We start from the raw sequence: 26081 nt of genomic DNA, 5'->3' as shown, positions 1-26081 counted from the left end.
AAAGATGCCTGCCACTGGTGGTGATGTTAATTCCGCTGGTGGTAATACCGTTCGGTGGTAATACAGCTGGATCTGCCAGCGGTAACAGTAAAACAGTTGAATCTGGGCAGTATTACCGCCAGAGAGACATTGTCGGCAGTAATACCGCCGGACAGTATTACTGTTACTGCCAGTGGATTGTGTACACGCCCGTCAGGTCATGATACAGCATTAATTTCGCCACTCATCGTGGCGATAACGGTAATACCACTGGGGCGGAATTCCAGCTGTATTTGTACCAGACTCATAATGAGCCCCATTGTTTTATGAAATGACCATATTTGCCACAGAGTGTTTCTTTGCAATGCCTTTATAGTCAACGCTGCACAGAGACTAGTACAGAACATGTGCGGTTTTCCCAAGATCAGCAGATCAGCCACATAGTTTAGGTTCCATATGGGTTGGACTGGAGAAAGCGGATAGCCTAAAGGATCTGCACAGAGGATGCACTAAACCACATTTCTGAAACATGCGAGTCACCCGCTACACTAGACTTACTTTCAGTAAGATAAGGATGCTACTGTGCATTATTAAAAAGCAGTGGGGGAAACACAAGATAGCAAGCAATGGGATAATGTTGGGTGTTGGGAAGGGGGACGATCGTCCCAAACCCCCAGCGCTTTTGGATGAGACAGAGGCCTGGAAGGGTGTAGTAGGGGCGAGGGGAGATTACAGGTGGCAGGGGGGTGGTGCTAGGGGCCGTAGTGTGGGGAGTGTGGAGTATGTTTTTGCTCTGGTATACATGGGGAATCAAATGCCATCTTAGATAGTGGCAGCCATACTGGAATTGAGGACTAACGTCAGGCTGCAGCCAGGGCCATAGGCCCGAGCCACAAAAATAGAAATAAAGTGTATGCAATCAGGAATAGGTTATAACTTGGCCAGAACTGCAGAGATTCATAGACCCTTCATTGTCTCATGTTGCCAACAATTCATATTCCAGAAGGAATGCTCCCTACAATGCCACAATGAGATTGAGAGCTCACTGTGAAAAGCAATCACACGAGAAGAAGGGCACAAGCCTCTGACATTTGCTGTCCCAGCTATAATTAGTAGCACTTGAAATCCACAGTCCCACGACTCCCAGCATTCCAAGATACCAGTCAGTCCCAGACCACCAACCATAAAACTGTTAGACCCCCCCAACTGATCAAAAAAGATTTGAAAACAGGGATCAGTTGACTTCACCATGGGTCACGTCATTTGTGCTGCGAGGTGCAGGGAGGGATAAAACAACATAGCTAAAACCAGGGTGGGGAATCTTGGTTGGGCAACAATGTGTCTGGAATCGAGCAGTAGTTTGTTAGAAGCGATGGCCTCAAAGTATCCTCTTAGCCCATGTCTGTAGTACCAGGTGTACATCAGGTCAGAGATAGAGCCAGTATTGTTTTTCTTCAATAATTGCCAATTAGTTGCAGATGTATGCCTGATGATGAGCAAGAAGGAGCCCATCTGGAAGAAGATGGACAGCCAGGGCTGGGACCAATGGACTGGCATCCCTTATGGAGCAGGTAGCCTATGTATAGGGTGTTTCATCCAAAGGTTCCACTAATATGCGCTGAACTCAAAATAGTATTTCAAACTGTACACTCTCAAAAATGAAAACTGAAATACCACATTCGGTACATGCCTGGAGAATGTCGCAATTTAATAAGTATCAATCCAAGTTAAATCTTTCACAGAAATGTTCAAGAACCTCAAACATTAATAAATGAGTCAAGAGAACCAATCATCATCAATACAAATTGAACAATTCACTGAATATTCAAAAAATACACAAAATATAATATGACGTCTAAAGAGCCAACACATGTTTCGACCTGCTAGGTCTTCTTCAGGGCACTGTATCAAACACGACATGCCTTTTTGTTTGAACCCATATTAACCAAGATTGTATATAACCTGTGCAAACAAAATAAAATAAAAAGGTGGAAGAGGAAGAACAAGAGAAAGAGAGGGGAGAGAAAGAAGGAACACATTAATGATATTGGATATCTTGTGCAGACTATCATAATCTTGATTCTAGGAACTTAACAAACATCTGTTTGAAACAGTAGTTATCTGACATTACAGAGAACTGGACCTAATACTTGTTACATGAATCATACAGTGACTTCTATTGCCTGGTACGAAAACAGATTCACGTTTGGTTTCCAACATGTAAATTCATATACACAACAGTCCCAAAGGCCCAAAGTTGCCCAAAGACAGCAGCAGCCTGTATCAGCCCTCAGACTAATGCAATAACTTCTATGAACAATGAATATATGAATCGTATAATAAGAAAGAAAGAAAGAAAGAAAGAAAGAAAGAAAGAAAGAAAGAAAGAAAGAAAGAAAGAAAGAAAGAAAGAAAGAAAGAAAGAAAGAAAGAAAGAAAGAAAGAAAGAAAGAAAGAAAGAAAGAAAGAAAGAAAGGAAGGGATGGGGCACTCTCCAAAGAAATTCCTAATCTAGTCAGTGCAATACTGTAACCCCATTGTAAAAGCATTCCTTCCCTTCCAAACTCTCCCTTGTTACAGGACATAAAATACTTCCTTACTATTGTTCAATGTAGTCTCTTCCAACGTACAGAGCGTCTCAAATCTTAATGGATCCTTGACTCCTTGTTGGTGACCAATTACGGCATTGAGTGCAATGATGTGGGTCCGATCTCATCTTATAGAGAAAGATCCAGTGTGGATTCTGCAATATAATAAAAGAGCATCACATGTTTTAGTGCATGTGCCTCCAAGATCAATACTTTATTCAGAATGTAACATTATTAATCACTCTAAACATGGCATTCTTACCATGCTTCAATATTATTACAGAGCAAAGCTCAGATGGCTATTTTTCCCTGTAGTTAGAGAGCGCTGTGCACTTCATGCATTTGTCACTTCTAACACGGCCAATTCCTCCCGACGATTCACCACCGCCTAATTACTCGCTGTAATACATAACGCATTGACTTCATGCATTGAAAAACAAATGTTGCAGAGTTCCCGTTAACAGAATATCGTGCTCTACCCCTTCCGGGTACACTTCTTACCTTACACTGTCCTCTGTGTATTGCGTGCTCCTAAACACCTCCGGCAAGCAACCGGCTTTCATGCTCCACCTTGTTTTTATACCATCATATGCACTGGTCATGTGATGATTCACGTGACCTACATACTCATTGTCGACCTGAACTTTAAGCTACGAGTATATAGGTGCTTTTCAGTAAATATTTTGAAATATGTGCTTGTTTTAACTTGCTGCCCTGCACATAGCAGGAGGTTCCATGAATGCATGTCATTGCTTTAACCGCACAAACATCTTATTGTTACGTGACTTACGTAAAATGCAAATTTGGTCACTCAATATTCCTGTATGGGCCTAAGCCTAAATTGGCAGAATTATGAAAGTTAGTTAGTATTCAGGCCCACGTTCCCATATTAGAGAAGGCATCATTTTAAAGCTAACTCAATGTCTTTGACTCCCATTTTCCAACATGGGAAATGTTTACACCTTGTTGTCTATAATTAATTGATGCTTGTATTTTAATTAGCCCTCATGTTAAAAAAATTGTATTTGCTTGAGTCCTGCTGTGATGTCCCATTCCACTTTAGTTTAAAATGTGATTAAGATCTTGAACCAGTTTACCTGATGTTAAGTTGTTGCAGCATAGGGAAAGTTATTGATAACTACATTTGAAACTTCATTTGTACCAAGGTATGTTGCAGGCTCAACTGCTCATCTCATAATGACCATTCTTCACTGCGTAAATATCATGAGAATAGTGTACATGTATTCATGAGTCCAATTCCACCATTAGCACATTGCTTAAATCGACGATTCTAGAAATTCCTCACCGGGGTTGCATCAGTCCACATTGATTACTGCCATCCAAACACGAGATATGTTTATAAAAAAACATTCAGTTCATGTTCTTTGTTGAGTCCAAATTTTAGACATCTCAGTTTGCAAATCCTCCATGCTTCTAACTGGCGTAAATGTAGTTGTCGATCCCCTCCTCTGATATGTGCTTTCGCTTGTTGCAGACCCACAAACCGGATATCTCTGCTCTTATCACTTTGATGACATGTTTTGGCGAAGGGCAGTTTGGGGTCTTGGCTATTCAAATTAGCAAAATGTTCACGTATTCTGACTCTCAATTTTCGAATTGTGCTGCCCACATAGACTTTCTTGCACACACATATTACTGCATATACTACAAATCTGGTCTTCCAATTGATAAAGTCTTTAATGTCCGTTTCCAAACCCCCATGACAGGTAACATTTTTGATGGGCGAAATTGCAATTCCCACATTTGTGGAATCCAGTTGTCTGGCGAGTTAGCCAGTTTGTGTCCTTCCTACTGTCGGGTTCAGATACAAGAAAAGAGGGGATTAATTTATTTTTAAAGGTTTTTGATTTTGTGCAAATGATCTTGGGTCTGGAGGTAATGTATTGGGCCAAATCCCTGTCCAATTCTCAAAGATGCCAGTGCGTGTTTAATATTGTATATAACCTACTGCTGTTACTAGAGTATCTTGTGATAAAACGGGTACTCTCAGGGTATGCTCCCTTCTTAGGCCGATTCATGGAATAAATGTGCGCCGAAAATCCCGGCGCAGAGGGGCCAATACGTGCGCTGCGCCGAAAATCAGCGCAAAGCGCAGGGAAACCAGCGCACGTCGATTCATGGAAGTCCGTGCGCAAGAAAAGCAGAGGACGTGCGCCGAAAAAGCGCGCGGCGCAGGCCGGCGCACAGGTCAACCAACGTCGTGCGCCACGGCCACTGCGCCATCACTCCGAGCGCAGCGCACAGTTCTAAAGTAGGCGGAACACAGGGCGGGACACTCGGAATGGGGAATAAAATGGGGCACAACACTCGGAATGGGGAAGAATGTGGGCGGCACGGGGAAAGTTCAGGAGGCAAGTGCGCGGAACGCCCACACGCTCGCATACAACACGTATTCATGGAATAGAATAGGGCAAAAAAGCGCACGCTCAAAGCAGCGCACAGGCACAAACAGGCACAAACACGACCTCCACAAGAAAGCAGGCGGTAGCGTGTCTGCGCCTGCAAGAAATGTGCGCTAAAAGGCGCGCCAACAAATAGCACCTATATACAGACATGACCAATGTACAATACTGTTGCCCTCCTGGACAAATGACGTACAAAGGGGTACCCACAAACACAGACACGCGCAGAGAGAAAAAATAAACGTGTGCGTGCATACCGGGGTGCGCGGTAAGTTCCACACGCGATATGGGCTGGGCGGGTACGTGGATTGCAGGAGTGCGCGGGAAGTTGCACACGCGATATGGCAGGGAACGTGGATTCGAGGGGTGCGCGGGAAGTTGCACACGCGAAATGGCCGGGTACGTGGCTTTCAGGGGCGCGCGGGAAGTCCCACACGCGATATGGCAGGGAACGTGGATTCGAGGGGTGCGCGGGAAGTTGCACACGCGAAATGGCCGGGTACGTGGATTGCAGGAGTGCGCGGGAAGTTGCACACGCGATATGGCCGGGTACGTGGTTTTCAGGGGCGCGCGGGAAGTTCCACACGCGACATGGCCGGGTACGTGGATTTCTGGGGCGCGCGGGAAGTTCCACACGCGATATGGCAGGGAACGTGGATTCGAGGGGTGCGCGGGAAGTTGCACACGCGAAATGGCCGGGTACGTGGATTGCAGGAGTGCGCGGGAAGTTGCACACGCGATATGGCAGGGAACGTGGATTCGAGGGGTGCGCGGGAAGTTGCACACGCGAAATGGCCGGGTACGTGGCTTTCAGGGGCGCGCGGGAAGTCCCACACGCGATATGGCAGGGAACGTGGATTCGAGGGGTGCGCGGGAAGTTGCACACGCGAAATGGCCGGGTACGTGGATTGCAGGAGTGCGCGGGAAGTTGCACACGCGATATGGCTGGGTACGTGGTTTTCAGGGGCGCGCGGGAAGTTCCACACGCGAAATGGCCGGGTACGTGGATTCGAGGGGTGCGCGGGAAGTTGCACACGCGAAATGGCCGGGTACGTGGTTATCAGGGGCGCGCGGGAAGTTCCACACGCGATATGGCCGGGTACGTGGATTGCAGGAGTGCGCGGGAAGTTCCACACGCGAAATGGCCGGGTACGTGGATTACTGGGGCGCGCGGGAAGTTCCACACGCGATATGGCAGGGAACGTGGATTTGAGGGGTGCGCGGGAAGTTGCACACGCGATTTGGCTGTGAGCTCCCAGGCATTACCTGTACACCCTCCACGGCCCCTGCAGGCAGCACACACCACAGGGAACTACCCTGCACACCTGCTCATGTCTCCCACCACCCCCACCCCCAGCACTGTGGGCAACCTGCCAGCAGGCCCCCACCCATGGCCAACCCATGTCTCCCACCACCCCCACCCCCAGCACTGTGGGGAACCTGCCAGCAGGCCCCCACCCATGGCCAACCCATGTCTCCCACCACCCCCACCCCCAGCACTGTGGGCAACCTGCCAGCAGGCCCCCACCCATGGCCAACCCATGTCTCCCACCACCCCCACCCCCAGCACTGTGGGGAACCTGCCAGCAGGCCCCCACCCATGGCCAACCCATGTCTCCCACCACCCCCACCCCCAGCACTGTGGGGAACCTGCCAGCAGGCCCCCACCCATGGCCAACCCATGTCTCCCACCACCCCCACCCCCAGCACTGTGGGGAACCTGCCAGCAGGCCCCCACCCATGGCCAACCCATGTCTCCCACCACCCCCACCCCCAGCACTGTGGGCAACCAGCCAGCAGGCCCCCACCCATGGCCAACCCATGTCTCCCACCACCCCCACCCCCAGCACTGTGGGCAACCTGCCAGCAGGCCCCCACCCATGGCCAACCCATGTCTCCCACCACCCCCACCCCCAGCACTGTGGGGAACCTGCCAGCAGGCCCCCACCCATGGCCAACCCATGTCTCCCACCACCCCCACCCCCAGCACTGTGGGGAACCTGCCAGCAGGGCCCCACCCATGGCCAACCCATGTCTCCCACCACCCCCAACCCCCCATCCACCTGGGGCACCCTCCACCAGGCCCCCACCCATGTCCCCCTGGCCCCTGGTCCTGACGATACACAATAATGGCAGTAATGACCAGCATACCCAGCACAAACACCCAGGCAAGGATTGCATGCACCCACATAGTGAATGCAATCACATGACACAACCCCAAAGGCAAGTAAGCAAAAGAACACATGTCCGCCACACACACATACACAATGGGTGCAAGTCAATGTCAAAACCCATATCATGGCATGTAAGAAACCAAAGAAAAAATGACACAAGTGTAAGATAATATCAAAATGTATTAAAAATAAAAATAAAGTAAACTCTGACAACTATCTGGTAAAGCAAATAAAAGGTCCATGTCCGGGAACAAAAATTAGAAACCAAAAAACAAAGGATAGAAAAATGAATAGATTTTGTCCAAAGTAAACACATGTAGAATGAAATGAAAGATAAACCATTACGACATGGTGTGACCAATATGAAAGTTAAAAAATTATTCTCACAAAAAATAACTATATTTACAGGATTGTTCAAGGGTCCATGAGCCCAACACCACAAATTAAACCTAATACTAACTATTTAAAAAAATATGTACAAAGAAGTGGCCATTGTCCAAGCGGTCCAAAAAAAAAAAATTAAATAAAGGAAACCTAGCACTAACTAACTAAAAAACTATATACAAAGGCAGCGGGCTAGTCCTGCGGCTCACTTGGTGATGCTGGCCAGGGCATCCTCGAACTCCACGTCAATGTCCTGGAGGCGGGACTCAGTCCTGGCCCCGAGGTCTCGCAGGGACAACCCCATGTGCTCTCCAAATTCCCTGCGAGCCTCCTCGAGGCACTCAGCCCGCCTCAATGCCTGATGCATGGAGATCTCCGCCCTGGCCATGGCGAGCCGCTCCTCTTCCGCCCGCTGCCGCTCCGCACCTATCCGCTGGCCAAACTCCTCCCACACGGAACACACCGCCATGCCAGGGTTGCCCTGCCCTCCGGCCGATGCCTGCCCCTCCGATCTTGATGGCCCTGAGCCATGATGCCTCCCACGTCGAGCCCGCTGCTGCCTGCGACGCCACTGCCTCTGCCAGCACGACGGCATCCAGGCTGATGGTAACCACCGACGCCGTCGTGCACGTGCCCTGCCCGATGATGCCGGCACATCTTCCATCTGCTGGGGTCCACTTGCTGTGTCGTCCACCCCTGCTGGACCTCCGACTCCCAACTGTGGCAGGGATGGGATCCCCACCGAGCTGGCTGCATTGGTCGGGGCAGGTCCACAGGGGGCCATGGTGGCATCTGGGCCGGAAGACGGCAAGGAGAACGACTGGTGGATAGCCTGCACAGAGGAGGAGAGGGCCGTCAGATTGGCCAACACATGCAGGAACCCCCCGAACATGGCCGATCCCAATTGGGCCACGTCGGCACGGTGCACTTCGTGATGACGTGCGTGCTCCTCCCGGGAAGCACGCACGGCATCACGAATCACAGCCGTCCGCATCGCGACCCCAATCAGGACCTGCTCCACGCGGCCAGGGGTTCCCACGGCCGCAGGTGGAGGGGAGTCAGTTGACATGGACATCCCCTCTACCTGCGGACGGGCCTGGGACGGGGCATCCCTGCTGGTGCATGGTGGTGCACTCACAGGGTCAGGGACAGCGACATGCACAGGCCCCTCCACGGTGACCTGTGCTGCCTCCTGCCCCTGGCCCTGGACTGCACCACTTGCACCAGCAGGGATGCTCCCACCAGGGCCCATGTGTGCACCAGTGTCGGCCTCCTCCTCCTCTGTGCAAACCACCAACCTGGATGGCTCCTCACCGTCTCCCGCCGTAGCAGGCCCCTGTGGGGGCTCACCCACCCCTTCCGCTGCAGCCGTGGGGGCATCCCCGCCGCCTTGCTCCACAGCGCCGTCTCCGCCCTCTTCTTCACTAGCCGCTGCGTAGAGGGAGACAAAGAACACAAGCATCAGGCTACTGTACAATGGTCCCCTAGACAGGAAGCAATAGCAGATGAGCACCCCTGTCAAAGTACACTTCCATCATGTCCCTCCACAACACATGGGTCAGTCCTGGCAAAACACACACAGTAACAGGCATGGTGCATGCCATGCACATTTCCATGCATGTCCAATTGACTCTTGAAACATTCAATGAAATGTAACTCACATGCATCATGGCTCATGCATATCACATGCACACACTACACCTCAGTCACATCCATCTGGCCACAATCACACCAAACACAGGCAAAACAAGGGTAAGGTGGGTGCGTCACTGAATCTGTGCATTGTCACACACATGAGTCATGCATCCATGGCATGCACAAGTCACAGACATGCAGGTCAGGCACACAGACATGGCTACCATATATGTACCTGGCATCAGCACCCATCCTCACCCCCATCCATGTCCAGGTACAGAGACTGGCATGCTCTCATGTCCCAAATCTGCATAGTGCTCCCCATGCCGCATTTCTACACATGCAACAACCATGTGGGTCACACATCACTGGTCGCACATGCATTACCATGATGTCCCAGCACACATACATGCATACATGGCACATGGCACACATACAGGCAAGTATCATAGAACCAGCACACCGCAACATGCCCTGTCTCACACAGTGATGCTTGGACACTTACCGCTCAACTCCAGACGGGTCTCCCTCTCAAGGATCTGGGCGTGGAGCGCTGGGCGTACGCGTTCCAGGACCCTCTTCTGGATGGAACTCATGTGGCCCCGGCCCCCCTCCACGAGGCGCCGGGCCTTCACAAGGGTCCTGGACCTCAAGTCCTCCCAGCGCTTCTTGATCTTCAAGACGTTGCGGGTTGCCACCCCCTCCGCGTTGATGGCAACCACACAGTCGGCCCAGATCCTCTCCCGTCCTTCCTTGCTGGCGCGGGACGATCCAAAGAGGGCATCATACTGCCCCAGGACATGCTCCACCAGGACACCAACTTCGGTGGCAGTGAAGCTGGTGCCCCTCTGCCCCTCTGGCCTGGGGTTGCCACTGGTGCCAGATGTAGAAGTGCCCGACATGGCAACCCCAGAGGCAGGTGTGGGTGGGCAACTGGGTCCTGGGGCTGGGCTGTGGAGCGATGTAATCCCAGTTGGGAGTCTTCAGTTCCAGCAGGGGTGGACACAGCAACTGGACCCCTGCAGATGGCTGATGTGCAGGCACCAAATGGCAGGGCACGGTGGCAGCAGGCAGGCAGGCAGGCAGGCAGCAGCAGATAGCACGTGGGAGGCTGCTCAGGGCACTTGGGGGGCAGTAACTCGGCCTTCGGGGCAGGAGCGTGGTGTTCCGTGTGTTTTCGGGTGGCCAGCTTGATACGGAGTGATTTGGCACGTGAAATTCCTGCACGTCAGCGTGAAATCCGAGGAAAGGCCCTTAGCGCGTAAGTGCGTCAGCACGCATACGCGATTCTATTGGACCAGAGTCCCTCATCGCGTAAGCGCGTCTGACGTGATCCGCACGGGCGTTCCCCACTCAGCACGTGAAGACGAGCACACGTGGAAATCCTGCACGTCAGAGTGTCATCGCGTGTAATTGGCCAAAAGTGCGCGTACACGCCATTGGCCTATGTACGTGTATTTCATCGCGTGTAATTGGCCAAAAGTGCGCTTACACGCCATTGGCCTATATACGTGTATTTCAGGGGCGCGCGGCCACTTACACAGCCAAGTACGTCAGCGCACCTGTATGCCTGCAGCCTGGGAATTTCCACACGCGATTGGAGTGGGAACCCGATTCCAGGGGTGCGAGGCTCACACGCTGCCTACTACACGCGCAAGGCATTAATTTGCGCACTTTTCAATAAACAAGCCAGATGCCAGGATGAACATACCGTTCCTAGCAGCAGTGGCAGTGGGCTACCAAAGGAGGATGAGGAGGAGAGTCAGGGCCAGAATATTCACACCCAGAACCAGCCTATTCGGGATGCCTGATGACCAGGTGTATGGGAGGTACAGGTTTCCAGCACACATCATACTGGACCTGGTCAGTGAGTGGGAGGATGACCTCACATCACCCACCCTGTGCTCCCAAGCACTCAGCCCCCTGCAGAAGGTCCTGAATGTACTGCACTTCTTGGCCACTGGATCCTTTCAGCGGACAAGTGCCATAGTGGGTGGTGTGTCACAGGCCACGCAGTCACGCTGCCTACACCAGGTCTTGAACATCATCACTGCACGGCCTTCAGTCCGCAGGCACATATATCTCCCCAGGACTCATGCAGAAAGGCGGACGTGCATCCAGGAATTCTATGGTGTGGCTCAATTCCCCAAAGTGCTTGGTGCAATTGACTGCACACATGTGGCTCTACGTCCACCCAGGGCAACAGAGCACATCTATAGAAACCGCAAGCACTGGCATTCCATCAACGTCCAAGTTGTATGCAATGCCAAGGGAATCATCACATCAGTATATGCCAACTATCCAGGGTCCACCCACGACAGCTTCATCTACAGAATGTCTACCCTATGCCGGGACCTAGAGGCTGGCCAGCATGGAGATACATGGCTGCTTGGTGAGCATGAATGCCACTCCACATGCATGCATGTCAGATACTGGGTCATGACACAACACCACTAATGATACCCATCACCACCTCCGCAGGGGACAGTGCCTACCCTATCAGCCCCCACATGATGACCCCAATCCGGAACCCCACCACGCCACCCAAGGTAAGGTACAACACAGCCCACATTGCTACACGGGGCATAGTGGAGCGCACATTCGGAGTGCTCAAGTCACGCTTTCGCTCCCTTGACCGTTCTGGCGGGCAGCTGTTATATGCTCCCCGAATAGTGTGCAGGATCATAGTGGCAGCATGTGTCCTGCACAACGTTGCAACACGCCGGGGCCTGCCCGTGGACATGGTGGTTCCCCCACATCCACAACCACATGCACGCCCGCTGCGCATGGGAGGGGAAAGGGCACGGGGGGAGGCAGCCCGTACGCAACTGGTGGCCAACTTCTTCACCTAGGAATCACAGTGCTGGCTAGTGCACACTGCTCTGGCACATACCATCTGACAATCAATGATGACTCTACCTGACAATGTCTGAAAAGTACTTGACAATGAACTGTCAGATACACATCCGCCTGAGATTGTTAACATGGAAGTGTCAATATGTGTGCACCCCTAGCTACACATACACCAGCTATGCATCACAACGCAAAGACACAACTCCATCATTCTAAAATGCATTGCCACAGGCGATTCACTACATGACAACATTGCCATGTCACCCACTCCCTTCACAGTCCCGCCACTGAGGACACCATGTCATGGTATGTGACAGCAAACAAACTGGCCATCACAACATGACACCAGTGTCACAAATAGCAGTGCCCCAAATGGAACATAGCCGCACTTGAGCAGCTAACCGCCCTGGAGCCACTACTACACACCTGTGTAAGAGTAATTTCTATCAAATTACACACCAACCCACCCTGAAGCCCACCCAAACAAGACACATTGCATGTAATCAATGGTAGTCTCATTACCTGATTCAGCTGGTATGTCCTCACCGTCCAGATGTACAGTGATGGCGCCATGCAAAAGTGTCAGTGCACATCTACCGACATGTAGTGTGACTCCAGAGAGTATGCCCTTGTGAAGATCTGTGTGAAATACCTGCAAAACATGAGCAACATATGTAAGTAGAGGCACATATCATACCATCATGCATAGTTAGGTGCAACAACAATGAACACTATGAATGTCTACACAGTATTGACTATGGACTGGCCAACAGCTCATGGGAGTCCAATGTCACCGTGTAATTTGCTGTCACTTGGGCACACCCTTTGCAAGCCCATGGAAAGGGAAGCAGGAGGGGTGTGGATGTCTGCTACCCAAGCATCGAAACCAAACTCAGGACAAGCCTGCATGTGCCCAGCCACAATACAGTGTATGCCCAGGTACCCACACAAGGCAACACTCTTGCAAAATAAAAATGAAAAAGAGAAAAAATGGCCATGAAAGGGCCGGCGGGGGGGGGGGGGGCCACCTATGAGGTCCGAGGACAGGATGCACGCCACAATCCACCTGTGTGGATCATGGGAAAGGAAAACACCCCATAGGCTCGTGGCCCACACGGCTACTCTGTTGTGGGAGATGAGTCGCTATGGCTCTGCCCAGACCCTGCAGCTGACTCTGGAGGTGGGGGAGCTGCCTCAGAAGATGGTGTGACAATGGGAGGCAGCCCACGCAAAGCACGAGTTTGCTCCTCCATGGCTGCAAGCAGGCGGGTCTGGTAGTTCTGGTTCTGGGTCATAATCATGCGGAGGTCCCCATGCAGTAACTCCCGGGATGACCTGACCTCCGCACGAGTTGCCTGCATCTCGGCCGAGAGCGTCCGTGTCAGACGCTCCAGCTGCTCCTCTGTCCTTCTATGGGATGAAGCCTCAAGCTCTAACAGGGTCGACCTGAGGTGACGGAGTTCTTCCCTCAGGGCTTCCCTGTGGCGCTGGGACTCCATGGAAAGTGATTCCCCCAGAGTCGCCAGTGCCGCCCGCCTGTCCATGTTGGACGCCAACATATCCTCCCTGTGTGCCTGGCAGATGGACTCTGTAGCCTGCTCCAGTCGCTCCATCAGCCTTTCTGGGGGGACAATGGAAGTGGCCACCCTATCCATGGCCTGTGCAATCATCTCGGATGATGCTGCCTGTTGGGTGGCCATACCGTAGATGGATTGCTCCCATACGGTATTGCCAGGTGGCATACGGCCACCACGTTGACGGGCACCACACCTGCCTGGGGCAAGGCGGACTGCGCCTTGCTGTGCCGGCAAGGCCTCAGGCTGCAGGACTGCATTCCCTCTCTGATCTGCAGCCCCAGGAACAGGATCAGAGATTGGGTGGTGTGGCCCTGCATCCGTAACCACCTGAGGCTGATCTGCCGACACTGACATCCCCATTGAGGCCAATGGCCTGGCTGCAGGTGGGTCGGACAGAGGAGATTCTCTCCCAAGAACACTCACCTGCGACTGCACATAGGTGTCATCCTCCGAGTCTACACCTGAATACTGCTCGGGGGAGGAACCCCCAGAGACACCCCTCGACAGCACGGCCTGCAGCACTTGTGGGTTTTCACCCACAAACACACCACGTCCCTCACTTGTGGTAGGTCGGCCCGGGTTGCCCTCCTGGGACGGCTCCACCACCACATCCCCAGCATCAACAAGTGCTTCGTCCCCTGCAAAGACATGAAAGAGAAAAATGGAAACAGGCATTAGCACCATGGCATGCAACAAGGGCTGATGAACAACATAGGCAGTAGTCCTACGACACATGTCCTACATGACTGGGAGTCCTCCTATGCATTCACCATCACTGGGTCTGTAGGGGAGGCTCAGGGCATACTATGTACTGATTGGAGAGCAACGCCTGCTCACCTTGATGCCTAGCACTGCCATCACACATTGGGCGGTGATTGCCATGTCAAAGGCACATGCCATCACACACATGGCATGTGACATAGCCACCAAGTGAAGAGGGAGAGGAGGGCTACTTTTTTGGATTTCTACCACTCTGGTCCTGACATTGCATCGTCACATCAATTAGTATACATGTTGTACATGGATCTGCTAGTCCAAATTGGCAACGATGCACAGTGCCTTGTCTAGATCAACATAATGCAGTAAACTTTGTGATTCCACCTCCCCAACACCTGTAACGGAATAATTTTGCATTCGTGAAGCACCGGTCAAGTAATGTTTGTAGGTGCAGCGGAGCACTGAGGGGTGGTGGGGCAGAAGGGGATGCCAGTCAACAATACTACTGGTGCTGGTGTCATTCATGTCACGCAAGTGCAGGGGTGGGTGGCACAATGAAGTGCAAGGGGGAGTGGCGGCTGGAAGTGCTGTACAAGGTAAGTAGGACTTGACGTCAAGGGCAGATGGTGTTAGGCGCAGACAAGTGCTGGGGGGGTGGCCTATAGGGGTACAGAGACAATCATGCTGTGCTGTGGGCTCGGAGGGGACAGGGGAGGTACACACTGCCTCTGGCTCGGCAAGGTCCTTTCAGATTTCTATGTGTCCTGCAGAGTTGTCACATGCTGCAGATATGTGCCCTTGGATTGGGGATCTCATCTTGGTGAGAAGGGTGAGGCGCTATTGCCTTTGGAGCATGTGGCAGGCCAGTTTGCCAGAGGATGGCCATGATGCAGGACATTCCCTCTCTGCCACCCGGCACCTGTGGTTTGGGTTCCCAAGATCCGAGTCATGCCAGGACTCTGCATTGGCATGGGGCTTCAGACAGGTGGTCATGACCGTGGCTAAGACATCCAGTGTACCTGACATGGAGTGGAGCATGGAGTGGGCCCTGTCAGGATGGGAGTGAGCCTAAGGGGGAGCTGGATGGGGGGGACATTTTGGCAGCATGAGCCTCGACTGACACACACTTCATGGGTCGGAATACCAAGAAGGTGTGTGACAGTGGTGAGGGTGGCTTTGCCTGTGGGGTGTTGAGGGTGAGCTGGGAGGAGAGGAGAATGTGATCACTCCAGGAGAGAGGAGTGCAGAGATGGACGGAGAGGGGAAAGTCAGATGAGATCAGAGCATCAAGAGTGTGCCCTGCAGAATGAGTAGGGACAGACGGGAGTCTAGAGGGTGAGAGGGAGTTGCTGAGGTCACAGAAAGGTCACGTGGGGGCGTCAACAGGCATGCAGGTGGATGCGTACCGCACCAAGGATGAGGAATTCTGTGTCTGGGGACATGAGTGAGGAGGAGAGGTGAGGACACTCAGAAAGGAAGTAGTACATTTGACCAGTTTTCCCAGACACAGTACGCACTGTTTGGAATGTCAAGGTGTGGTGGACAGAAACCTCACACAAGCCATTCCAGAGTGGAGTAGGTCTAAGTAGGTGTGACAGTGGCAGGAATACCCTCAGGGAAGCCAAGGGCACACCCCCCCTGCACAGTAGTGGCGGGCCAAGGAGAGGGTCAAGGATGCAGACAGAGCTGGCCGTCAGACATGTTTCCATGAGACCAAGGATGTCAAGGTGCATAACCTCATGTAAGTGACAGTTATCGGAGGAATGCCTGATGCAGCCGCAGTGAAAGGAGTGTAATTGTGGAGGAGGTTGACAGCCTTGTAGGACTTACGGGGAGTGCTAGAGATCAGAGGTGCCGCATGTGTAGGAGTTGGAGTGGGAGGCGGAGAAGGTTCATGGGAGGGTGCAGGGAGGCAGTGCAGGATTGATGAGGAGAGAGGAGGGGGGACAGCAGGAGAGGTAAGGAAGTTGATGAGATGTGGGTAGCATTTCTCAAGGAGATTGAGGTTGGCCTAAGGGCCTTGGACTGAGACGCTCCCATTACCATGCACATCATTAGTGGTATCTGAGGATTGGAAGGAGGCCAGGAGTACACCCCAACGGGTCCCACCTATGATGGTGGAAGAGGAGCAAGGAGAGAGGACAGGGACCATGTGAAGGGTCTATGGGACAGGCAAAGGCATGTATGAGCAGATGTCAGTGAGAGTTAGCTTAGAGTAGGCTCAGATGCACTGGTCAGCAATAGGGTGGGTCGCATTGGAGGGCAGGCTGCCCTCATTTGACTTTTGGCAAGCAGGTGTCGTGCGTAGGGCACGATGGTCTGAACTGTAGAAGTCATGGAAGATAGACCATGAAGAGCAGCATGGAGTGTGAGGGAATGGGGCTCGAAACCAGACGGTACCAAAGGACCCAGGAAGGAGGTGGATGTCAAGGCTACATCCACATTATGACTGCATGTTGGTAGGCATTAATATACAGAGGACGCATTAGCATGTGGTATCATTGCATGTCAGGCATGTGAAGATGAAACTTTAATGGCTGGGGGAAAGGAGAGGAATGGTATGTAAGACATCAGATGAATAGACAGGGGAGTATGAGCAACAATGTAGTGACAAAATTACTAATCAAGGGCAACTTCCATGGTGTTGGCCCATATGTGCACTGTTGCCAGTAGGGATAGTGCTGTGGCCAGATGGTGTTGCACTGAACATACTGGATGAGGCACATGGGTGCCACTGTCAACTCTGCCACACACCCCCTTGACAGGCACCCAACATGAATGCTTCACACACACACCATGCACATGGATGATACACACATGCATGTGCACTCACCGGATGATGCCTCGTAATCAGGGAGGTCTCCCACACCTTGGAGTTGTCCCTCGGTGACGTAGGATCCAGCTACGGACTCGTGTGGTGTGAGTTCTATTTCCTGTGCTGGGGACCCACCTCCAGTCACCAAGGTTGCGGCATGACTTGAGGCCAGCTTATCCTTTGCCCTGCGCTTAAGGTCATTCCAGCGCTTCTGGCAATCACTAGCTGTGCGCCTCACTACTCCAAGGGCACTTATTCTGTCAGCAATGGTCTGCCAGTGTGCCTGGCGTCTGGCATGTGTGGTCTTGGACCCTGCAACGATGACCATTTCCCTATCATGATCTGACACATACTGAACAAGTGCATTAAGTTCGGCGTCTGTGAAGCTTGGCTTCCTTGATGGGCCGGACTGTGCAGCCGTGTCTGGGGCATCAGCCTGTGCCGGACGTGCACTCTTCCTCTTGCGCTTGGAAGGGGGTGGGGATCCAGAGTGTCCTACGCCGCTGTGGACACTAGGGGCAGGAGCCGTGGTGGACTCTGTACTGGGTGTGTGTGATTGCCCACTCAGCATGGGAGTAGGTGCAGGCATTGGGGGTAGTGGGATGGGGTCAGGCCTGATCTGAGGTGCATGAACTAGGACCGACACAGTCTTGGCAGGGTGTATGAGAGGTGGGGTGGATTGAGCCACACCCTGGCTACGGGGGCCAGCAGATGACCTATCTGGCATAGATGCGCGTGCCCTGATGACACCAATGTGCACCGGTGCACGTACAGTGGACCTGCTGACCTGGATGTCAGCGATGGAATCACCCTCGGACAGGTCTGGTGCCACAATGGCCTGGTCCGACATGGGCTGATCAGGGTTGGTATCAGCCACATGACTCTCAACTGGGGGGGGGGGGGGGGGCATGGGTGTCCCTGACTGTTCCTCCAGACTGGGGGGAACAGGGGCGCCCTGCAAGTCACAACCACGTCCCCTGTTGGATCCTCCACGGCCACCACGTGTGGCTCGGCCACCTTTGCCACCCTTACGGCTTGCACGCCTCCCAACCATGGCACTGATGGTATTGTGCGTATGGGAGTGGGTGTGCACAATTGTCCTGGGCAATTGGGTGTCAAAGGGGTTGGGTACCAGATGGTATTCGTACCCTAGTGCAGTGGCAAGGCTATATGACACCCCTGGGGAAAGATGACGGGTCACGCAACGCACAGGCACCCCAAAAAAGTTAAGGAACGTGCACAATACCCCTCCTAGACCACGTGTGCTGATGGAAAACCCTGCACTACGCTGTGGCATCCAGTAACACAATGAACGTATGCGTGTCACACGCGGCCTAGATTGACCTCTGAAGGGGTAGGCTACACACGGGGCAAGCACAGATGTTAGATACGTGCGTGACTCACCGTCTGCCAGGTAAAAGAGCGTGAAAAAATAGCACTTTTGGTTGGCAACACCCCCGCCAAAAGAAGAGGTGTACGCTGTCTGAGGAGACAGGACAACTGTAGAAGGGGACACTGTTTGAGGGAACAGGCCCAGGAAAACCAGTACAAGAGGAAAAAGAGAAAAGAGCTGTCAGAGGTAACAGGGAGTACGAACTGGAAACGCCGTGAAGTAAATCGCGTGTGAAACGACAAGAAGTACCGAATTCACCCACTCGCTCGCCACGAAAAGCACGTACAAGGAAATTGTGTTCAACACTACCTTTTATACAGGCCCACACGTACATCGTCACTTACGGCGTGTACGTGCTTGGCCCATTTTCACCAATCACACGCTTTGGCACTCCTGCGTGTAGGTATCTTTTCACCAATCACACGCTTTGTCACTCCTGCATGTGGATCCTTTTTCACCAATCACGCGCTTCGACACTCCTGCGTGTAGCTCACTTTTCACCAATCACACGCTTTGTCACTCCTGCATGTGGATCCTTTTTCACCAATCACGCGCTTCGACACTCCTGCGTGTCGCTCACTTTTCACCAATCACACGCTTTGACACTGCACGTGCAGGTAACTATTGACGCACATATGCTGGTGACGGGTTTTCGCGCGATGCGGGTTTTCGCGCGATGAGTGTGGGGTTTTCTGGTGCAAAATCACTCCCTATCAGGCTGTCCACGCGTTCTAACACGAAAGACCACGCTCCTGGCCAGGAGGCCGAATTTAAGTCCCCAAGAACCCTGAGCACGCTCCCACCTGCCATCGGCTGCTGCCTGACTGCCTGCTGGCCACGTGCCCCACAGTGCTGGTGGGTGGGGGTGGTGGGAGACATGGGTGGGGGCCTGGTGGAGGGTGCCCCTGGTGGATGGGGGTTGGGGTGGTGGGAGACATGGCTGGGGGCCTGATGGCAGGTGCCCCTGCACTGCTGGGGGGTGGGGGTGGTGGGAGACATGGGTGGGGGCCTGGTGGAGGGTGCCCCGGGTGGATGGGGGTGCAGGGGGACATGATCAGGTGTGCAGGGTAGTCCACTGTTTTGTGGGCTGCCTGCAGGGGCCGGGGAGGGTGTACAGGGTACACCTGTGGGGGCCCACCCAGCCTATTCGCATGTGATAATTCCCACGCACCCCTGTGATACACGTACCCTGGCCAATCGCGTGTTGAACTTCCCGCTACCCCTGTAATACACGCACCCTGCCTGTTCGCGTGTGATGATTCCCGCGTACCCCTGTAATACACGTTCCCTGGCCTATCGCGTGTTCTACTTCACGCGTCCCCCTGTAATACACGTTCCCTGGCCCATCGCGTGTTGAACTTCCCGCTACCCCTGTAATACACGCATCCTGGCTGTTCGCGTGTGATGATTCCCGCGTACCCCTGTGATGCACGTTCCCTGGCCTATCGCGTGTTCTACTTCACGCGTCCCCCTGTAATACACGTTCCCTGGCCCATCGCGTGTTGGACTTCCCGCTACCCCTGTAATACACGCACCCTGGCTGTTCGCGTGTGATGATTCCCGCGTACCCCTGTGATTCACGTTCCCTGCCTAGTCGCGTGTAGTACTTCCCGCGTACTCCTGATTTGGAGATTGCCCGCTTTGCTTTCCTTGTTTGCCTGCCCTGTGAAGTGGTCCGGGGTTAGCGCAGCCCTTAGCGATGATTTAGCGCTTTTGATGGCTTTTCCGTGCGCGAGGGCGTTCTTGGGGGCGTTACTGGCGCTGCTGCAGGCTCGCTGCGATTCTCTGCGCCACGGCTGTTTTGGGAGCTTGAAATCCATGAATACGCTGTGCGCGGAAATCTGTTTTAGCGCACGTGCCTGGCGCAGACTATCGCAGGCGCACGCTGTGCGCCAGCCGCGTGCGCTACTTGTGCGCTGGATTCTATGAATTAGCTGTCTGTTCCTTGCTTAATAATTTGTTTCTGTCCAATTGTTTAGTTTGAGACCAAGCTTGGTCAATACTTCTTGCTGTGTACCCTAATTTCTTGAATCTATCTCCGGGCAGTTTACACTCTAATTTGAAAGATAGACCTGCACTACATTTTCTTCTAGCACGGTAAAATTCTCCTTTGGGTATATTATTGATGACTCCCTTTTTGTGGCAGCTGGTGGCATGTAAAATGGAATTGACTGCCGTGGATTTCCTATAGGTATTAGTGTGAAGTGGATTATTGTCAACAAAAATATGCAAATCTAGAAAAACTAATGATGTCTCCTCTGTTTGACCTGTAAATTCAATCCCAAAGGTGTTATTGTTAACCCCTTAAGTGCCAGGCTATTATTGAAGTCTATGTAAAAAAGGACGAGTGTACTCGTCCTTGCCACTTAAAAGGTTAAGATATATGAGAAAAGAGAACAATCTGTCTTTGGAACTGTGCCATATTACTAGAACGTCATCTCGTTTCCACAAGTGAATTTCCTTTGAAAATTCATGCATGCTATGAACATAGATATGTTCAAAAAAGCCATAAACAAATTTGCAAGAGAATGAGCATATTTTGCTCCCATAGGGATCCTGCTAGTTTGATGAAAGTATTGCTGGTTGAAGATGAATTGATTATGACTCAAAGTGAAATCACAAAAGGATTTGATCATTTGTACATGTGTGATATGTGAGGCTGAGAAAGTCCGAAAAGAAAAATCTATGGTGTGTAATGCTAAATGATGCTGAATTGAAGTGTACAGAGATTTCACATCCTGCGTTGCCAGATAGAATTGAGGTTGCCATATAATTTGTTGTAGCAACTTGAGTGTATGAGTAGAATCTTTCAAATATGCTGGTATTTTGGGCACCAGGTTTTTGATTGCGGAATCAATATATTCTAATAGGCCTTCTGTATCCTATCCTTGACCACTCATGATTGGTCGTACTGAGGGTAGATGGTCAAATTCTTTGTGCACCTTGGGCAAAACGTATATTGTCAGCATCAGAGGTTTGGATCTAGTTGGAAAAGCCTTTTCATTGTCTGTTGATAGACCTTGTGTGTACCAATGTTGCACTAGACTAGTCAGTTCATTCATGGTTTGTTGAGTGGGTTTCCCACTCAGAGGCTTGTAGCAACCTGGTGTCAATAAATGGTTATTGGCCATTTATATATAGTCTCGTCTGTTTAAAAGAACAATGTTTCCACCCTTGTCAGCTTCCTTTATTATGATATTGGGATTTTGAACTAAACCTTGTAGGGCTGTTCTCTCATTCCTTGTTAAATTCAATGTTTTGCTTTTAAAGCCTCTAGTTTGCCCATCTATATAGTCATGAATGTCATTTGTTACAGCTTGGTAGAAGGTGTCAATCACATTTTCTGTCGTCGAAGGTGGTGTGAACTTCGATCTCAAACGAAATTCTTGGATATCAAGATTCCTCTGATGGACTCCTAACTCCTGTATTTCTACCATTGGTTTTGGTGTGTCGTTTGCTAGTGAGAGTAGTAAATGCGTACTTTCGATATCTGCAATACTCAAAGAACTTGGTGATTCCTGTCTAGTTGTTGGTCGATAGATTACTGTTTTGTTGTGAAAGTATTTTTTTTATTTTAATTTTCTTACAAATTTATATCGGTCTATTTGAACTTCTATCATGTCTGCTCTCTTTGTTGGAGCAAACGAGAGACCATGATTCAAAAGTGAAGTTTCACTCTCAGATAGTTGTCGATCAGAAATATTTATCACTGGACTTTCAGAATGGATTTCCCCATTTGATTCTTGGTGCTCGACCTGATGAGTCTTGTGTTGGCATTTGGTCGTGTACCTTCTCCTCGCTCCTCCTCCTCTTCTTACTCTGAAGATATTGGGGTTGTTGGAATATTGGGCCCTAAAGGGGCTTGAAATCTAACTTGCTTGGCAGACGCATTATAATTTGTCTGATTTCCTTTTTTTAAACTTTTGATTTCAGCCAGAAAGCCTCTTCTGTTATGTTTTGATTTTGGAGCAGTGGTGGTCTCTTCTGATTCTGCTGCACCTAAGTTGTCCCCATCTGATTGTGCATCTGATGTTACTGGTGTGCCCGTTGCTGTTAAGTTCATCCAATTTATGAACCAAATCATATTTTGCATAGGGTCTCAACCAACCAGCAATTTGAATTTGTACACTATCCAATTTACGTCACTCATGATGCTGCATGTCTTCATGACGTACTGATTTCGGCAGAACGTTCTGTGGCAGCAAAGTTCTTTGCTAGCACATTTCTAATTTTGTGGAAATAAAACTGCAAGAGGTGTGCTGGGCATTTTTTCCCTAGTGGGTTGTACTTTTTCTGGTGTGAGTGTTGGGGGGCTTATCGACTGGCCGAAATGTTACCAGCAACAACAAAAAATCTATTCCTGCCCCAATCATTACTGAGGTGTTAAAGGTCTCAGCAGCATTGCTCTGGTAATATCTCCAGACCAGGTCCCCAAGAAGACAGCAGACAGTTCTGCCGAGTGGTATCTGAATCGCACAGGCTCCATCAAAAATATATATTTTTTAAATGTATTTAATGTTTTATTTATTTATAGACGGGGAGGAGCAATGCTCTTTTGATCACAAAAGAACGTACAATAAATAAGAAATCCGATTTGATGGGAAGCAGTGAGCTTCTTAGAATGGGGTTAGTTTGAGTGACATTCTGACCATGTTTTGGCGTGGAGTAAATGGAACATGCACCGGGGACAATACATGGGTGGACATACGTAGATTAAGGAAAAACAATGTCAGACATTTTTAAGTGTAGGTCGGCTGTACGGCCAGCTGCGCTAGGGATGTGACAAGGATGGATGAAGTTCTAGAGTGGAGGGAGAGAAAGTGAGGCACAGAGGCAGTTCACTGGTCACAGACTCAGGCTGGTGGGAGCTCTGCAAGGGCAGAGAGAGCTAGTGGAAGCTCAGAGTGAAGAGTCTTGTCGTTGATATGCTCTGTCAGGGAGCTTGCGTTGCCACAGACCAGGAATGGCCAATCCCCTGTGGACCAAGCATAATATCCCGGCCAAGTCACAAAGCTGCAAGAGGAGACTTTGAGCATGATTTCAATTTTTCAAACCTCTGGGCACTTAGTACTGTTCACCAACTCTCAGCTCTTGCTTCCCCTTGTGTAAATTCAAGTACACGGCTCGGGGCCCACCGCTCCTCGTACAGAGGTATTCCAACTACTTCACAGACAACTTAGCTAGTTCCTAGAGGTGCTTCTAAGCAGAAGGGGCCCAACAGCAGGTAAACAAGATTTAGGGCGGTCAGGGTAGTCCTTTTGCAACACCACAATCAGGCTGCTTTAAAAGTGGAAGAGGAAGAGGCGAGCTCGGAAGAGATCTTCGTAGTGAAGAGAAGCCGGGTTTGACAGTGAGTCTGGGGTTAGTTATGGCGCATAATGAGAGGGTAAAAACGGCAGGGAGGCCCCAGGCACGCAGTCCCAAAAGAAGACTGACAGTCCGGATCTGGTACTGGTAAGTGGAGGACAAACTCTTCTCTAGTTCTTTGCCTGTGAACTTTAAGGAGCTACCACTTAGTGGCCTGGGCCATATACACGTAACCTGGTCTCTATGGCTGTATAGTTTTCATGCCCCACTTATTTACCAATCCTTTAACATTTTTGTTTACACATTTTATTTTATTTTAAAGGGGAGTAATTGCAAATATATGAAACGGTCGTGCAACAATGACTTGCTGAAAAATAACATCATTCACATTTTTTAGAGACCCCTGCTGAAAAGAGAGGAAACAGAGGGTAGGGGAAGACAGATATAGAAGATAAAGTTGAGAAAGACTGATAGGGGGCTGGAGCAGGGAAGAAAGGTCTGGAAGATGAAGAGGGGACGAGAGATCGAGAAGATGAAGAGGGCAGTTGGATAGGGAATCTGGAGAAAGGAAGTTAAAGAAGATGAGGTGGGATAATAAATGGAGAAGCTGGAGAGGAGACTATAGATTTGGGAAGATGTGGTGGGAAAGGCAGGTAGGGAAGCTGGAGAGGGCAAGTTTGAACTGGAAGGTAAGAAGATGCAGGGATGGCAGATGGGATGATAATGATATGATAGCTTACTTATGACGTGCTTAATACCCAGAGTTTTCTAAGCACGGACCCGGGGATCGAACCTGTGTTGCTCCGTGTCATCTTGCTGCCAAGGCGAGCACGTTGCCACTGAGCTATCCTCCCGAGACTCCCGAGATAAAGAGGGCAAGGCAGATAGGGAAGATGAAGAGGGGAGGCAGATAGGGGAGCCAGAGAGGGAAATATAGATAGGGAAGATGAGCTGAGGAAGGTAGACAGGGATGATAAGAAACAGCTAGCTAGGGATGTTGAGAAGGAGGAGATAGGGATGGTGAGGGCTGGAAGGCAAATAGGGAAGAAGAGGAGATGACAGACAGTGAAGTGGGTGTGGGGAAGGTAGATTTGGAAAATGAGGAGGGGATGGCAGGTAGAGAAGAGGGAGAGGGAAGGATAGTTCTGGAAGATGGGGAGAGGAATGCAGATAGGGAAGTTGGAGTGGAGGAGACTTGTGGAGGAGGGCTGCAGGTCTGACGTTTTGGAAGCGTTTTACGTTCATGTCATAAAAGCATACAATTATAGGAAATGACACACCATACATTTCTCTAATTTGCCAAATCAAATCCTATTTGTAGGTGACACACTGATTTTGGAAAGACTTTTTCACAGATGCGTCAGATTCAGTAGATCCTCCAGCCAAGTCTCCCGCCCCGACTTCCTATGGGGTCGGCAGTGTCTTAAACCCTCCCTTTTGGTGCATCTGATTGCTCGTCTTTACCGTTTATTAATGCACTTTTCAGTTGAGTGGCATGTACTAACTCATGGAAGGGCTGATTAACGGCCAGGGAAATCCTTCAGTAGATGTGAGGATATTTTGGCGCTTCTCCCTACTTCAAACTCTCTTCCCCCACAGGCTTGGGTGCAGGATCCTTGACACTTGATAATGTTGTCCTAACTGTTGTCCTAACTGTATCCGGAACATTAAAGTGTGTGGCTTAGGAAGCACTTCAGACTTCCTCACTGGAGATGGGGTCAGAGTCTGGTTCAAGTGTACAACTTCATCACTTTCGAAATGCTCTGTCTTAAAAACTACAATTAAAAGACTGCCGCTTTCTTAGTGTGCAATTAATGTATTCTGTGAAAATCGCCTGTACGCCCTGCACAGGAAAAATTAAAGCGAGACATGTATCGTGTACTCGTAGAGTTGTGACTTTTGCTTCCAGTATTGGTCGATGGGACATGTGAATCCAGTATAAGTTCGAACCTGTGGTACTCAAAACTAAGGGTTTCACCATCAGGTGTGTTTTTTGTAAAAGGAAATATACAATTGTTAAGCAAACCAGTCTTGGTCTAATACCATGGCCAAGTGTCTTTAAGGAGGGGGATTACAATGGTAGGAAACGGCTGAATTCACATTATTCAAAAGCACATGCGGTGTGAGTGAAATGGGGGCCCAGTCATCAGCAGCAGGTAAAGGCAGGATGCCAAAAAGTAGAGAAATGAGGGCTAACCATAGTCAGATTGAGTTCCTCACAACACAGAAGAATAGT

General features: G+C 50.7%; 1 protein-coding gene and 1 long non-coding RNA gene across 4 annotated transcripts in view; one reads left to right on the top strand and one right to left on the bottom strand.

Moving 5' to 3' along the window:
* MCTP1 (multiple C2 and transmembrane domain containing 1) overlaps positions 1-26081 on the top strand; it is a 3303831-nt gene that overhangs the window by 2006073 nt on the left and 1271677 nt on the right. The gene's annotated exons all lie outside the window — the stretch shown is intronic.
* LOC138511764 (uncharacterized) lies at positions 1671-3024 on the bottom strand. Its single transcript, XR_011280677.1, has 3 exons — positions 2830-3024; positions 2580-2722; positions 1671-1941 (listed from the first exon to the last, which is right to left on the bottom strand). It is a non-coding gene; the product is annotated as an uncharacterized lncRNA (long non-coding RNA).

Source organism: Ambystoma mexicanum, chromosome 6p, assembly GCF_040938575.1.
Source record: "Ambystoma mexicanum isolate Mex_15411 chromosome 6p, UKY_AmexF1_1, whole genome shotgun sequence".
Classification (NCBI taxonomy): domain Eukaryota; kingdom Metazoa; phylum Chordata; class Amphibia; order Caudata; family Ambystomatidae; genus Ambystoma; species Ambystoma mexicanum.
This window is presented reverse-complemented; position numbering and strand designations above follow the sequence as displayed.